General features: G+C 48.7%; 1 protein-coding gene across 4 annotated transcripts in view; it reads right to left on the minus strand.

Annotated features, from left to right (window-relative positions):
* Positions 1 to 14745, minus strand: part of SV2B (synaptic vesicle glycoprotein 2B) — a 69458-nt gene extending 54713 nt beyond the window's left edge. For 2 of the 4 annotated variants that reach the window (XM_052808370.1, XM_052808373.1), the window contains exon 1: positions 8786 to 9045. The gene's annotated coding sequence lies outside the window, so the exon portion shown is untranslated. Of the gene's footprint in view, positions 1 to 8785; positions 9046 to 14567 lie in introns of those variants that run through there. The other 2 variants (XM_052808372.1, XM_052808374.1) reach the window with 2 other exon arrangements.
* Positions 14746 to 15488: the final 743 nt, after the last annotated feature.

The following is a 15488-nucleotide window of genomic DNA, read 5'->3' on the forward strand; positions in this document are numbered from 1 at the left end:
ATGAAAACGTGAACAGCAAATTCTGCTGCAGACATACCACCTTAGACTGAACAAGAAAGGTAAATATGATCCCTTTTTCCTGACCATTGAAAAAAATTAGCTGCTAAATTCCTTCTTGGGTTTAGCAAATACTGTCCAGTTCACTTAGGCTGCAAGTAAGCAAAGCTTTGCTTGTATGTTTACTCACAGATGTTTCTACAGGACTCCTCTACCATAGGATGCTGTCATCAGACTCTAGAAATATTTAGTAAAATTATGGCGGATTTGACTGAATTTATAGATGAAGACAACCAGAAACCAATTTTCAGTGATGATTATACATTAAAACAAATGCAGTCCAATGCAAGGTCTAAATTCCCCTTGCAGGAAGGATGGAAACGCTGTTTCTCCTTTCTCTGCCCAAACCTCTACGTGACCCAGTGGGACCAGCAGCTATTTACCCAGCTTGTCCTTTTTCCCCAGGCTGGATGGCCTGTTTGCCTGCTGGGTGGCCTGGTACTTTGATGGCAAACTATCCAGCATCTGTTCAGATTACAGCAACATTAAAATCAGGTAGATAACTATTCTCTGGATATATTTATACTTCACCAGATCAGAGAGATTTTTCCAAAGTTTTCCCTTGGTCACGGGACAGAATATTTGAACATCTATTTTGGACGCTCAGACAATGAAGGGAACTTTCTTTTCCAGCTCAAACGTGTCTTCTCTGACTGCTCAAAGTGACTAAATGTCTCGGGCCAAGCTCTGCTGCTCTGCCTGCTGTGACACTCCCTGCAGTACACAGCCCACTGAGAGACCAAAATCACTGCATCCTCACATGGGCTTACAAACCCATGAAAGCACAAATGGGTGTTACTAGTGATTTTGGGACCTCAGCGGGTGCATCCACTACCCAGGTTACCCAAAAGCTCAGGAGAGTGATTGGAAATCTCTAGTACCCACTGATGGGGACCACGAAGGCTTGCCCCTTTGGTGCTCTGTGAGGAAGGCACCAAGCCATAAAGTTTAGGAGGCTCCAAACTGTGCACAGCCAACAAGCTGGAAAATGCCCTCCATATCCTCTCTGAAAATGAGAATGCAACATTGGGCCTGGCTGGAGAGCAGAAAAATGGTCCACCTGAAAGCAACTCTTCTTGTTTATATTTGAGATTTGGCTGTGCCGCTAGTCCGTAAAGGACCTTATCCCTCCACCCTTGGCTTCCTTTTTCCACTGCTTAGGTACCTTGAGGTCTCCAGTGCCCCATTCTCTGTAGAGCTCTCCTGTTGTTTATAAGCAGCCTCCCAGAAATGTCAACCCTCCATCCATTTTTGGCCCCTACCTGTAATCCCAAGTCTCCTCCTGCCTCTGCCTGATCCTATAACCCACCACAAATCCTTTCTCCCTCCCCTCTCTCTGCCTGCATCTCCATCCACCACCGTCTCTCCCAGGGTGCTGGGGTGTGTGGGAGGTGAGCCTGGAGCAAGGCTGCTGTGTGAACACGCAAACCTCAGGCATTAGCTTCCATCAACCAGGCTTTGAGCATCCACAACAGCTTCTGAATGCCACAGGGTCTCTCTGATAACTCATCCTGACCCCCATCTGCAATACCCCCTCCCTGAGCTCTCCCACACCTTAGCTCTGAAAAGGAGTACCCAAACTCACGTCCTAATGGTGCCTTTACGTTAAAACCCATAAAGCTATTTTTGGTCTGTTTATGGTCAGCCGTATTTAAACAGAGACTAATTGCACCAGCACAAACTTGTCCTCACATAACTTCATTTTCATCCAGACAGAAGCTTTCAAGCAACAGCAACCAAACCCGTTCAATATTTAATCAGCTGCATGGCCTGAAACAGCGGGGACTGGCAGCAGCTGCCTGGCGTGGAGCGTGCGAGGGCGGGTGAGTGCTTCCATCCTCCCCAAGCTTCTCTCCATCCTGAGCACTCGCCTCCTTTGCACACTTGCTGTGGTAGAAAGCCAAACAGGAGCCCCATTTCAGCCTGCTGCTTTAGCCCCAGCAGCTTTGGAACAGCATGTCTTTGAAGCACCTTCTTTTTCATTCCTCTCTTCCAACTTCTCAGCTGCCTTCCACGTGTAAATCTTACTTTCTTTCCTACTGATGGCTGGGAAATTGCTGTGCTCAGCGCTCTGTAATTGTAAGTCAGCAGGACTTCAGCTCTCTGCCACTTCTTTCTGGTTTTAAAGCAGGCAGGGTGTAAATCGTAGCTACAGACAAGGCTTTGCAGAACTTTGCAGAATGGGGGGGGGGGAAATTTAGGCTTTTCCTAATCTTTCCTCATTCCATTAGTGCCAGTCCTGTGTGTGTTAAGGGGATTAGAGGGGTTGAAAGGACAACATCCTTCAGTGGGTTGGATCTGCAGCATTCAGTGCAGACTTTGCTTTTAACCCCCATGCTAAAGAAGTGTCGCTTTAAAATAAAGCTGTAAGAAGGAGGCCCTGAAGTGTCCTGCTGTAATCAGTGGTCATGGCTGGCTTTTCAAAAACATAAGTGTCAAAATACCAAATGCCCTCTGGTCAGAAATGGTCCGTGAGTGTTTCCTACCAGAGCTCCTGAGTCCTGCACCCTTTCCAGCCCTTTGTAGCCCCCAGAGCAGCCCAGTGAGGCTCTGGCTTCTCCCTCCCCTGCTGCTGGACACCCCGGGATGGAGGTGCCTGTGCTGCCCAGCACCCATGGGCACCATGCCAGGCACAGCCACAACAAAGGCAACATCTTGGATGATTTGCAGTGTCCGAGCTCCTAAGAACAAAGGATCCTATCTTGCCAGCATTATAAAATAGATACTAATAACCACCCCTAAACACCCTTATCTAAAAGAAGAAAAAAAGCGCCAAAAGCATATTCAATTAGTGATAAATAATAAATACAAGATTAATTAAAATTACTGTGCTCTGAATTCCCATCCTCTGGCTCTGAGAATGCAAAAGGCATTCCCCATGTTCCCAAGGGTGACCCAATGTCAAAGTATTGCCACAGTCCCCAGAGGGCTAATGAATGGCAGCGATGATGGCAGGATTTGTCACGCATGTGCCGTCTGCGCTGGAAATGGGCTCCACGCTCCTTTCATGCTGGTCACAGCTAGCCTTGGCTCACTAGGGAGGCTCAGCCTCCACCAAGCCTGGCAACATTGGGTCTGTATTGCAAGCGAAAAGGCTCCTCAGCTCCTCCTAAATGCCAGGAAAGCTTGACTAATTGCCAACAGCGGCTACACATCAGGAGAAGAAACCACTGGGATTTCTCAATCTGGGTCTGTGTATAAATCATTTAACACCTCATATACACATGCTCATAATTAATGCACAATAGATCCCTGCAATGAGACAGCCCTGCTAAAACATCTGTGAATTTGGGCTGTGAGTGCATGTGGCGTGGGGGTTCAGAAGGACAAATGTACCCCCCCAAGAAGTGGCTGGTCTTGCTGGTGCCCACTCTGAGCTTCAGTGGAAGTAGGTGAGAGGAATTCAGGTCAGATTTTCTCCCTTGCAGTGGACTGAAAGCATTTGAGAACCAGTTCCCAGTTGTTGCAGGGCTTTGTAAAAAGCCCACACCTCTTGTGGCCCCAAGCAGCCATGAGTCCAAATCACCCCTCTTCTCCTCCCTCCCATCTATCAGGGCAGAGAGCGCCCTGGGCCCCATGTACAGAGAGCAGAATGATCTCTTTTTGTGTTTATTACATTATGAGGTGCCATATCCCTCATAATAGCCCATGTATCACTTATTCTGGTATAAGTCCAGAGGAATTTTGCTTAGTTCACTGCATTTACAGCCCTGAGACTAAAATCAGGATCCACCCACCCAGGACAGCTTGTAAATCTAAAAGAGTTTTTATCCATCAGTATGAGTGTCCGGTGCACTAGATCCTCTGTGCCAAGTACAGCTAGAGAAGTATTTTTGCGTTCTTCCATTCTTGTCTGCCAAACCTCACCAATCCCTCAATCATCCTCATGGAGGCATCCAATTCAATCTACCTCTAACCTCATATCTTGGCTGTGCTAATCCCCCTGGGAACGTGCCTCAGAGGAGGATGGTAGCTGCAAAACTAGATGTCACTGGGCTTGTTTGAGGACCATCACTACTTGTAGGACTGCTACATAAATGAGGTTCCTCAAAGAAACCACCACCTCTACAGAGGTTTCCTCTGAGTGCTAAGGTAAAGGGGAAACACCAGGAGCATCACACATGCCCAAGAAGGGCAAGGATACGAGCTCAGAAGGTCAGGAACCTGTAATCTGCAATAATTAGAGCAGTTAAAGCTGGCAAATCTGCAGCAGCCTCACCACCTCCCATAAAGGGCAAGAGAAATGTCCAATGGAGGAGGCACATATTTCCCTGCTGCCTGGAGAGATGTGGTGGGAGCAGTTCTTGAGACCTGGCTGTGACCACTCGTGTCTTGACAGAGGACCTGCCTTCAGCTCACCACTGCAGTACTGGAGCTCAGTCCTCAAGAGTAGGAAGGGTGTAAATCATACATATCATGTGCAGGAGCAGATTGGCTCATATAGCACTTTCCCCATGGTCAAAAATCTCCTGCAGGGATTTTACTCACCCTCTCACATTTTACAAAACACCCCACAGGGATCACCTTCAGGCCAGGACTGGGAAACTCTCCATGTTGCAATGGTGCCCAGGGTCCTGCTGGGTAGAAATACCAGGGCTGCCTTGTTCTGAAGACACCACTCTTCTCACTCGCCATCAGCTTGGGAGGATGGGAGTCCAGGGAGGCAGCTGCTGTGCTGACAGCATGGTGGGAACCAGAGCTTGAACAAATCCATCTATCACCCAGTCGGGAGTGGATGAATTCCAGCTTCCTGCAAACCCATCTCCCACAAGATCTGCCATGAATCACAGCAAAACACCGAGTTTAACTAGAAACACTGAATCATTGAGAACCAGCTGCCGCACAGTCCTGCAGCATCTGCTGTAGGAGCCTGCCCAGCATCAGGCCTGCCGCAGTCCTCACACAAAAGTTCTGGGTCTCTCTCCTAGGCAGGACAACAGCAATCATGAAGCAGAAGAAGGGAGAGGGCATCTCTCACATGGCTGTGTCCATGCATGGGCCATCACAAGCAATTTCTTCAGTCAAAAGTACTGCTTTGGGGCTTGCATACTGCTTTCCATCCTTTCCCAGCATCTCCACTGTTGAATATAACACATTCTGCTCTTCTGGCTGCTCTGCTCCACCTAAGAGACGGCTGCTTTCAGCCATGGGTGGGCTATCCCCCTCATTATAGATCCTTCTTATTATAGAAAATGCACACCAGGCATGAGTGACTGTCATATAAGCTGAACTAAGCCAGGTCATGACACCCCAAATCTCTGGCACACAGTCTACAGGACCCTCACGGCTGTGGGGTGTGGGAGCTATCCTGCTCATGCCCTCCCTTAAGAGTTTGGAGAAGAACACACAGCTGAGTACATCTCAGCACATCCAGCTTTTCTCTTTTTTTCTGGGGCATCTTACAAAGGACTGTCAGTGTCTGTATTTTATTTATATAAGGGTACAGATAGATTCAAGCTGGTTGGACATAGGGCAGTTCTGGTCTGGAAGCCATGTTGGCCATAGCAGTGCTTATTATTTGGAGACAGTAATTTAGGCTATGGGCCAGAACTGCCTCACATTTCAACGGTCAGGTAGAGGCATCTTTGATCTGTACCTGGCTTCTATTAGCTAGTTCTGATGTTGCCTTGGTCTCGGACTTGAAGAGGTAGTCAACATCCCTACTCCCTGTCTCCATGTCACTGTCGTGGTTTAACCATACCAGCTACTAGGAAGACAGTTAATTCTATCCCAGCTGAAACCAGGACAGTCACTCACAGTTTTGTAGATCTTTATCACATCCCTCTATATCTATAATCATATCCCCAGGTTTGTCACACCAAGGTGAGCAGAAAACATCTCTGAAAGTCTGTATCCCCTCCAATTTAATGAGGCAGATTAAAATACCATAAAGTACTCTCACATTTCAGCCATATCCAAGCAAAAAAAGCCTTAATAACTTCTTCCCTCCTGGCATCAAGGTAGTCAAGAACATGCCCAGGTGAGCTATGTCACCTTAGACGTGGGACAGTCTATGATGTCTAATGGTAAAGATTCCCTAGGATAGTACTAGAAAAAAAGAAGTTTTGTCCTCAAAGTGGCCTGAACTTCCTGGCTCCCTTGCCCTGGCTTAATTCTCTTTCATAAGAGCTTCTTCCCCCTCTTTTAACCCAACTCCTATTTTGAATTCAACCCAGCCAAGGGAATCTGCAAGGCCACCTTGTTCCCCTCTTCCTTCTCCCCCTAACACCAGTGTGCTTCTACTGACATAAACGTGATCATGAAGTCGTGACTGCACAGGAAGAACAAACAGGCTGAGCAGATGGGTTGTGCGGGAGGAAGCCCTCATTTAAAACGCAAATAGCTGGTGGTAATTTAGCAGATGTGGTAAGAAAAATCTGGAGAGGCAAGCATGAGGTGACTGGATTCCAATTTCAATCAAATAATGTGGAAGTTTCCCTGGCAAGGAAAGGTTTCATCTTCCATCTCCTTGATTACCTTGTCTTGAAGAGACAATGACACTGATGCCAAGTGTCTTCACAGGAATGATCTGGAGTATTCTTCATTTAGGATCTCATATGACTCCCTGCCCTTACCAAATGGATTTTTTCACAAGGGAAATCCATCCCTTATAGCCCAAATGCCCATGAGAAAAGACTAAAATTCAACTAAAGGTCGTAACATTCATTAATACTGTAGTACATTCAATTCTGTCTCCATCCAGAGACAAAGACTTTAGGATGTGTCCTTCACTTCCCCAACATCAAATCAGCATGTCTCAGGAAATATCTTTGGGATGCTATAAAAATCTGTACATCTAGCATATTGTAATATTAATTTGGCCCTAGAATTTCGCCTTGGCAGATGTACCAAAATTACCACAGACGGGTATGAGGATTTTCTCTTTATAAATATTACAGAGCCATTAATTAAACAGGGGAAATTAACCCTTCCAGGCAGCACTGCAGCAGGGACCAGGAAAGCACAATCATCACTGGCCAACATCTCAGACTGAACGTAGGAGAAAAATCAAGTGCACACAAACACAAATCTGACAGAAAAGATACTGACATCAACATTCCTGCAGGTTTTAGAAGATAATTCAACAAGCAAAACAATTTATAGTAATTTCTGGTGCTCAGAAGTGTTTTTCCAGGAAACATGGAATGAAGGATTTTCAACCTTTTGAAAGAAACCATGGTGTTTAGGTTAGAGGAAAAAAAGCTGTCCTCTATAAGAACATTTCCTCACAGATACAAACATCAACCCCCCTAAAGACAACAAATTTGGCACTTCCTGCACTCTCTCCTTCTTGCACAGTGCTGGGATTCAGAGTCACGCAAAGCCCCTTCCACTTTCCTGTGTTCACTTCACCCACTGTTCACCAGACACAGATTTGTACAAAAGATTGTCACCCTGAAACACACATGAAACAAAAATCCAAGCCAAAACTTGCTGCTTAGGAGAGGAGAATCTTTTTCTTTAGATTTAAAGTAACTGGTGCTTGAAACTTCAAGGTTGCTCTAGAATAAGCACAATAACCAGAGTGCCCCACTCTAAGTGTCATGGTATCTACATCAAAGAGTAGGAAATGTGTGAATTTTTAGCAAGTGGAGGTTTCTGTATGAAAACATAATGAGAGGTATATTTTCATAAACAAATCATCTCTGCAATGTTCTCCAGGAGTAGTTTTTAACTCTGCCTGTTATAAATAAATCCAGGAAGAATTTGTTTTGGCATCCCCAAGCCAAATTTTGCACCAGTTTTTGGGTGGAACACAGGTCCGTCAAGAAGGTCATAGCTTTGTACCTATCAGCAAAATTTCCAAAGTACCACCACTCTATTTTTCCTTTGGTTTTTGTCTAACAGAGGCGTGTTAGGTACAGACCTTTGCAGATTCAATACAGCCAGATTGCAAAGGCTGCTCTTAGGTTTATTATTCCCTGATCCTCTTTAAACAAGGGCCCTAAATTCATCCCTAGTGTAGGAGCTCTGCTGTCACTTGACTTAGAAGCAGGACGCCCATTTTGAGAGTCCTGTGAGATAAAGCGGCTCTCAAACTTCTCATTTTGTGTAAGCCAACATCCAGGACAGCAGATAGCTCACAGTCCCAGCAGTGTGTAGTCCAGGTAGACCCTCTTACTTCTAAACATCTTTATCTGCACCTCTATATGTATCAGCTATTTGCAGCACCTAGGGGACTGGTTTCAGGGAAAAATGCAGTAAGACTTCACGACGGAGATGGTTTATCAGCTAGAAAAGTTGAGGGTCTTTATGCATCAACTTAGGGGCAAGAATTTATGAATGACCTTCCAAAACTCCTGCAGTAAAGAGCATAAAGCAGAAAAGGCAGCATTCAGGTAGCGGCTCACCTAGGACTGCTCCATGGAGAGCACCACTGGTGCTTGGCCGTGAGCTCTGAATGTGCCCCAGACCAAGCTGGAAATCACGTAGGAAAAAAAGATACAGAGTGGGCAATGAAACTGCATGCGAGTGAAAGCTGCTCCGACTGCCTAGGCACACACGCTGTCTGATCTGCTCAGCGCTCAGCCTCTCACAAATAGTAATTAAATTGCTTTGATGAGCACTGACCCCTGGAAAAGCTTCAGTACAAACTGAATGGGCCTCATAGTTTTTTTCTGTCACTTTTTCAGCTCCCCTCCCTTTCCTTTTTACCCCATTAAGCATTATTACTTTTGCATCCGGACTGATTGTCCAGAAAGGGACCAAAGAGAAAAGCATCGCTTACCAGAACTAGGAAATATTTCATCACAGCCATTCACCAGCCATTTCCCCTCTTTTTAGCCCGTGGAGCTGCTCCTGAAAGGGTCGCCCCTTTCTGCTAGGATGTCACAAGCCGGAGATTAGAAGTAAATGCTCTGCAAGCCAAGCCGATCATCCCGCTGTGACCGCATCCAGGTACTGAAGCACAACCAATGGAAAAGTCCATCAGCCAGCAGAAAACACAGGCGCACGCACACACACACGCCCCAGCCACAAAGCAATAGGAGTGGAGGGAGGCTGGAGGCAGGAGGGAGAGCAGATGGGAGGGGGGTGGCTTGGGGGAACCAGGCAGCGGGAGATGCTAACGTGACAGATGTGTTGACTTTAAGTTAAACAGGAAATTGAGGATGTTCGACACAGGGAGGAAAGACACACTAGCTCACGTTAAAGGCAAAGACTTTCCCCAGTCTTTCCCTTCTTTGCTTTCCCTCTTTCATCAAGGTTTTTTCCAGTGATTTCTAGCTCTAACCTCACACACAGAAACAAGCCAGGGTTTGCACTGACTCTGTCTCTGTGTCTGGGCAAGGCAGGAGCTGCAGGGCCAGCCAAGGTATTTCCCTTCCTAGCAGAGAGTTAGGAGCCTGGTCATTTATTCCCTGTTCAATTCAAACTCCCCTGAAGTTATTTAAATGGCATCCTCTAGATCATGTGAGTAAAAGTGGGAATGCTGAATGGCAGGACGAGGCTTTCAATTTGTCGCAATTCTGGGCAGGGGAAAATACAATAGGGTCGAAATCCTGATTTAGGTTATGTAGGATAAGCAGCAGAGAGTAGAATAAATTGATTTAAATGCAGGAAAAATAAAGTGCCTTGGTGCATTTAACTTCCCCATGAATACACCTGACTTTTCAGCAGTTCAGACAAGGGTGGCCAGCGTGAGTCTGGGGGATGGCAGCTGTACTGTGGGGGTCCGCAACATTAGCAGCCAGGAGGATGTAACTCCAGGACGAGGTGACAAGATGTCCAGAGAGCAGTAAAATGCAAAGAGAATTGGGGAAACCAAAACCCTGCACTGATTTCTTAGTTAAAGCCTGGAAAGCAGAGTGAAGGAAGACAAACCATCCTAGTTGTGAGATACATCCCAGCTTCTAGAGATTAGGGGAGGAAGTAGAGTGGCCCCACCAGAAACCCAGATACAGAAAATCAGTGGTGCCAGCTATCTCAGTCTCCCGGACAAGGACTCTGTTCCTGCCTCAGAAGAAGATCCCCCCTTTTTCCACTGTCTTCAGCACGGGGGGGAAGAGGCCCTTTGGCATCCCTGTGGAGCTGGGTGCCAGCCTGGCATGGCACAGCTGAGCCTTTCTCATTCTTCCCCCCACCAAAGCTTTGTCCCAAAACCCACATGTAGGGGTGACAAGAATATCTCTTCTATGGCACGTACAAGTCCCCAGGTTGAGATTAGTGACAGGACTCCTTTTTTCTAGCAGCTGTGCAGTAGGTAAAGGACAGAAATCTGTCTTCTCTGCACGCAGGGCACTCACCCCATAACTGTGAATGAAATATTCAGGTTTTGGTGCAATCCAGCCTGCCTCCCTCCTCACACCCCATTCCTCCCCACCCCCTCACTGTCGCTGAGCTGTGTTACTGGCCTCCCTTCAACATTTTAATGGAGTATTGACAGTGATCCATTTGCACTCCAAATAGATGAACCTGACTTGCATTCCCAGAATTGCATTTGCAGAGCCAGCCCAAGCAGGTGGGTTTGGAGCATCTTCTCAGCTATATCGGCTGCAGTTCAAAAAGCATCCCTTTTTCTGGTTAAACAGCTTGAAAAAGTCTAGCAAGGATATTACACTTTGGAAAACTGCTGCTTTGAGTCTCTTGTCCCTCCTCCTACCTGCTGCCGCACTCCCTCGTCTCCGCAATTATTTATAAAGCTCCATGTTCTTTCCTAATCAGGATGCCATAATGTTCCCTTTCGCCTTGCACGTCACTCGTGTGTCATCTGGGCCTGCGGTGACCTCTTGGAGCACTTGGCAAGGCTGGCAGCAGCCACATGAGTCATCAGCAACCTGCCCGCACCTCCCTCCCTCCAGCCATTGCCCCCCTGGTTCCCACTGAGCCTGACTGCAAACAGGGGAGGCCTGGGGGAGATTAAAGCAGTCTAATCCCCAGGCTGGATAATTCATGGAAAGAGGATTACCCATTCTGTGCAGAGCCCCTACCTAAATATAGACCAGCCTTCCCCTTGCGTTGCAGCTCGTGGGGCATCAAGACGTTTTCCCTGTGCTGCTTCTCTGTCCCATCTTAGGGGGTTAACACTGCTCTCACTCAAATCTGGCACAACCTGGTTTTAACCCGTGGAGTTACGGTGCAATAAAACTGGGGTTAGTAAAGCAGAGGCGAGACTGTAGCTCTGTGAAAGCTAGCAGGATCGTGGCAGACTCATCCCCAGAAGCATATTTTCTCCCTAATAAATGCCAAACTCCTCTGGTGGGGTCAGGGTATACACTGCCTTACCATGTATTTGGAAACCAGTGTCAAGATCCTGAACTACAGAGCCTGACAGCATCATGTTGAGAGGGTAGAAGGGTAAGTGCTAAACTCGGATAATCTGGTGGCAGGTTGCAGCAGCCTGCCCCGGGGAGCTGGGGATGGCGACCTGACTCTGCTGCCTGCCCTCAGGGCTCTCCAGGCAGGTCACCAGGAGCTGGGTTATCCTGGGTGCCAGAGGGGATGGGTATTTCCCAGAGAGCTGCTGAAAAGGAAAAGCAATAGGTAATGTGTTGCCTTCCCTGCTTGCCCTCGCAGAAAGAGGGATAAAGTTGCGTGCTGCGGAAGGTATCTCTGATGGATTCAGCAGCTTCCTGGCAGACCACGCGTCTCTCCTCACCTTCCTCTCGTTTTCCAACTTCAGTTATCTTCCTCCCCTCTGCCGCAGATGGTGAAGCAAGGTCTGACACAGCCACCACTGGCTCCCGTTTCCTACAGTGTCTTTTTTTTGGCTGTTAAAGTCCTTATGGGACTTTTAGTCACTGTAACATTAAAGCGTTTATTAGCACAGGAGTAATTCCATAATCTTTTCAGAAGAGAACAATTTCAGAGGTTCAGCTCATGATCTGGAAAATCAATTTGCTGACTTGACGATGCAGGAAGAGGATTTTCAAGGCTCACTTTGGCTTTCCCAGCAGGACTGTTAGCAAACCAGGGACTTTGTGGCCAGGCCAGGAAGAAGCCACCCACGACAGCTCTGAGCAGAGGAGGGAGGACCTGGGGGCTGGCACTCGGCACAGGCAAGGAAGGGAGCCAGGCTCATGCTGCATCAAGTGCAGGCTGTGCCTCAAAACCCAGACCTGCCTCACCAAGCTTTGTCCAGCAGCAATGTGCTGTACGAGTGGGACAGCATCACCATGGATCATGGGGGATTTTTCATCTTCCTTTTTCATCTCTCCTATTTCATTTCACCAAAAGCAATGCTCCCAGCTGAGAGGTTATTACGAGCAAGAAAGAGATGCATCTTCAGCATCCTGCCTTTTCCCTGCAAGTACAGGCTGGATCAATTCCTGTTTTGAAACTAACAACACGCAGCCCCTGTACGAAACACCAGGTCATGTGCTCTTCTTTCCTCACGGGATTGTTCACATTCACTTTGACTGTGCTTTCAGAAGTTGGTGCCCAGACCCTACCTGCAGACAAGCAGCCAGATTTGCAGAGATCATCTGCATGTGCAAGGCTGACTTTTGGGGAGTGCCCAGCCATGCACTTGCAGGTTAGGGGCTGCGTCAGAACCTGGCACAAGGAGGCATGAAAGCTGGGCTTCCACCTCCAGCTCGGCTCCCTCAATCAATAGTTGTCAGGTACCAGTGACTTTCATTCAAAGATGTACCAGAACATAAATGGGTGCAAATAGCATAGCTGCTTCATGGGACAGACCTCTCATAACTGGGCAAGCTGAACAGGAGGGCTGTCTCCTGTCGGCTGCTTTCTGGGTCTGGCTTTGATCCTCCGCGAGGGTTCCCCCAGCACTCACATTACGCATTCGCAAAATAGTGTCAGGAAAACCAAAGGTGTCATTGCAGATCTGATGTCCAGCTGAGTTCATCTAATACCGGTGGACATGCCTTCCACAGCAAGGCCCTGAAGAAGGGAGACATCAGCAGCTCACTAGGACCTCACGGAGCTCTTGAGACCCAGGGCGCCCGTGTAGGTGACTGCTGCCTGTGGCAGCTCTCTTGCAAGGGAGGGAGGTGTTCCCCTCCTCTTTCTGCTGGAGGGTGGAAGAGGGCTTTTCCGTTGGGAAGAAGAATCAGAAGAAGCCCTGGATGCTGCCTCTGCTCCCACTCCTTCCTCCAGGTTGTCCTGTAGGACAGGGCAGTCTGACCATGGGCATCCCACTGCACAAAGTGTTAGGGCCACATGTCATTTAGGGCAGAGGCACTAAGGTGTATTTCCAAATGAGCAGCAGACATCTGGCTCAGTGCTTTCACCCTCAGATGATCAGTGCAACATTACTGTGTATTCAACAGCTGGCTAAACACGCCAGAGAATTAACCCTTTTCCTCTTTCTTCCCCCAAATGATAACACTAGGGATCCAGAGGAGTCATGAAACAGCAATTTGCATGCCATGTCAGACACAGGACTTGCTCTCATCCTACCAGAAATTTGTGGAGACCCCTTTAAGCTCTAGTATGTGCTTACAAGTGCCTGACCTAAACATAGCGAGGGTTCGCCTCAGCACACATGGAGCACCGCACTGCTCCTCACCTACACATTATAATCATCAGACTGTTACTCTTCTTCTTTTTTTCCTGAGACGAGGTCATCCCTGACAAGTAATGTCCTTGCGGAGCCAGTTTCTACCCGTTATTTTTAATGGGATCTTGGTGTTATGGATCATATTACTGCAGTTTGACAAGTGTAATGAAAATTTCCCTCGAACAATACTTGTCCTCTAAAAGAAAAATAGCCCCTGCAGAGATGTACATCTGGATGTGTTACAGGATGTGCTATAGGCATGCACACATGCACAGGAACTTCTTGCCAGAGAATCTGTGTCCTGCAACAGCCGCCGTTCAGAGCGCCAGCCCCACCAGCTCCCAAAATCATTGCTTTCTGTCCATGGACTCATTTAATCCTTCCTGGCACAGGTGACTAACTGCAGTTTTCAGCTTTAGCTGCATTTAAGCTCTCCTGGAGACTGGGGAGGATAAGGAAGGGAGGACAATTAAAATGGGTGCTGGCAGTGCGGTAACCAGCGGGGTAACGGGGCCGGTGTGTGCACCGGCACCCTCGCCCCCCCGCCCCGGGTGCTACCACCCACGCAGTCACCCACGGCTCCCATGCGGACACGACAGCCCCTGCCCCCATGCAAACACCTTCTCCTTCTCCCCGCCCCAGCCCACCGCGACCTGGACACGCACCAGAAGCACTCTTAAAAACTGCTTCAGCCTGAGTTAAAACTCCAAAGCACGGCAGCTCCCCCGCTCTCCGCAGAGAGCAAGGGCAGCCAGGCAGCGCAACGGGGCTAGTTTAAATTGCTGCTTCTCTCGCGACTGCTCTGACCCCTCCAGTCTCACGAAGCTGAGGGAGTCCCTGGCAGCTCCCACCGATTCATCCCAACTCGGACACCGACTCCGCGCCCTTCACCGCCCCCGGTTTTCAGCGGCACCTTTGGTTTCAGTTTTTTGCGGAGAGCTTTTCCCTGCCTCCCCACCTGCGCAGCGCTCGGCACCGAGACCCCGCGGCCTGCCGGCTCTCCGGCACCTGCCTGTCAGCCCTTTCGGTGAAGGGGGCGGCTGGCTCTTACCTTGGGCACCCCAAGTCGCCGGCGGTGCTGCTGCCTGCGCGGCGCAGCGCGGTGTGCGGCGCAGCGAGGCTCTGCGCTGGCATCTCCTCTAGCGGTGATGCAGTCCTGCCGGGCGCCGCATGCCAATGATGCAGCCCAGGGGATCCCAGCTGAAGGCGTCCGGGGCTGCGAGGGAGCCCGGGGCTGCCTGTCCTACCTGCATCCCTGCCTCCCCCGCCCCGGTTGCGAAGCGAGCGGGGAGGGAGTGCGCAGGGGCAGCCAAAGAGAAGGGGAGAGAGCGAGAAGCCGCACGGCAGGCAAAGGGAGGGAGAGGTGAAGCTTGTGTCGTTTCATCACGGTAATAAAATCCAACCCGAAACGTTGCAGCTCGCTGGCTTCTTCATTACATGGGCGACTTTTATTTTTTTTTTTCATTGCTGTCATACAGGAACGTTTCTAGCTGGAAGCAGAGGGGAATCCCGGCATGGCTGGGTATTATGCTGGCAGCCTTTGTCTCTCCACTTTATATATTAGACCATTGCTAAATTTGAGACCCCTCTCCCTGGGATGGCTAGAGGGTGAGGCTGGGGAAGGTGCCATGTTTCAGGGATAATCCTACTGCGGGATAAGCCTGTGCTGTTTAAAATCCCCTTGTGTTTATAATTTGGGAGTCCACTGCCAGAAGAGCAGCAGCAGGAAAAATCCTACAGTCCATGCAATTTTGTGCTTACAAGAGACCGTGTGGACACAACAGTGTGGAACGTAGTCTGCCATGGAAATCCACCCGCAATCATTTTATATTATTAAAAGAGATAACCAGGTAACATGAGGAGGTGTCTTGCTGAGGAGCAAAGCACGCAGCTCCTAACTCCTAAGAAAGCATTGTCAGTGCGCATGGGGGGGATGCCCACACCCTGCAACACCCCTTCACACAGAGATGCT

Source organism: Harpia harpyja, chromosome 14 (genome assembly GCF_026419915.1).
Source record: "Harpia harpyja isolate bHarHar1 chromosome 14, bHarHar1 primary haplotype, whole genome shotgun sequence".
Classification (NCBI taxonomy): domain Eukaryota; kingdom Metazoa; phylum Chordata; class Aves; order Accipitriformes; family Accipitridae; genus Harpia; species Harpia harpyja.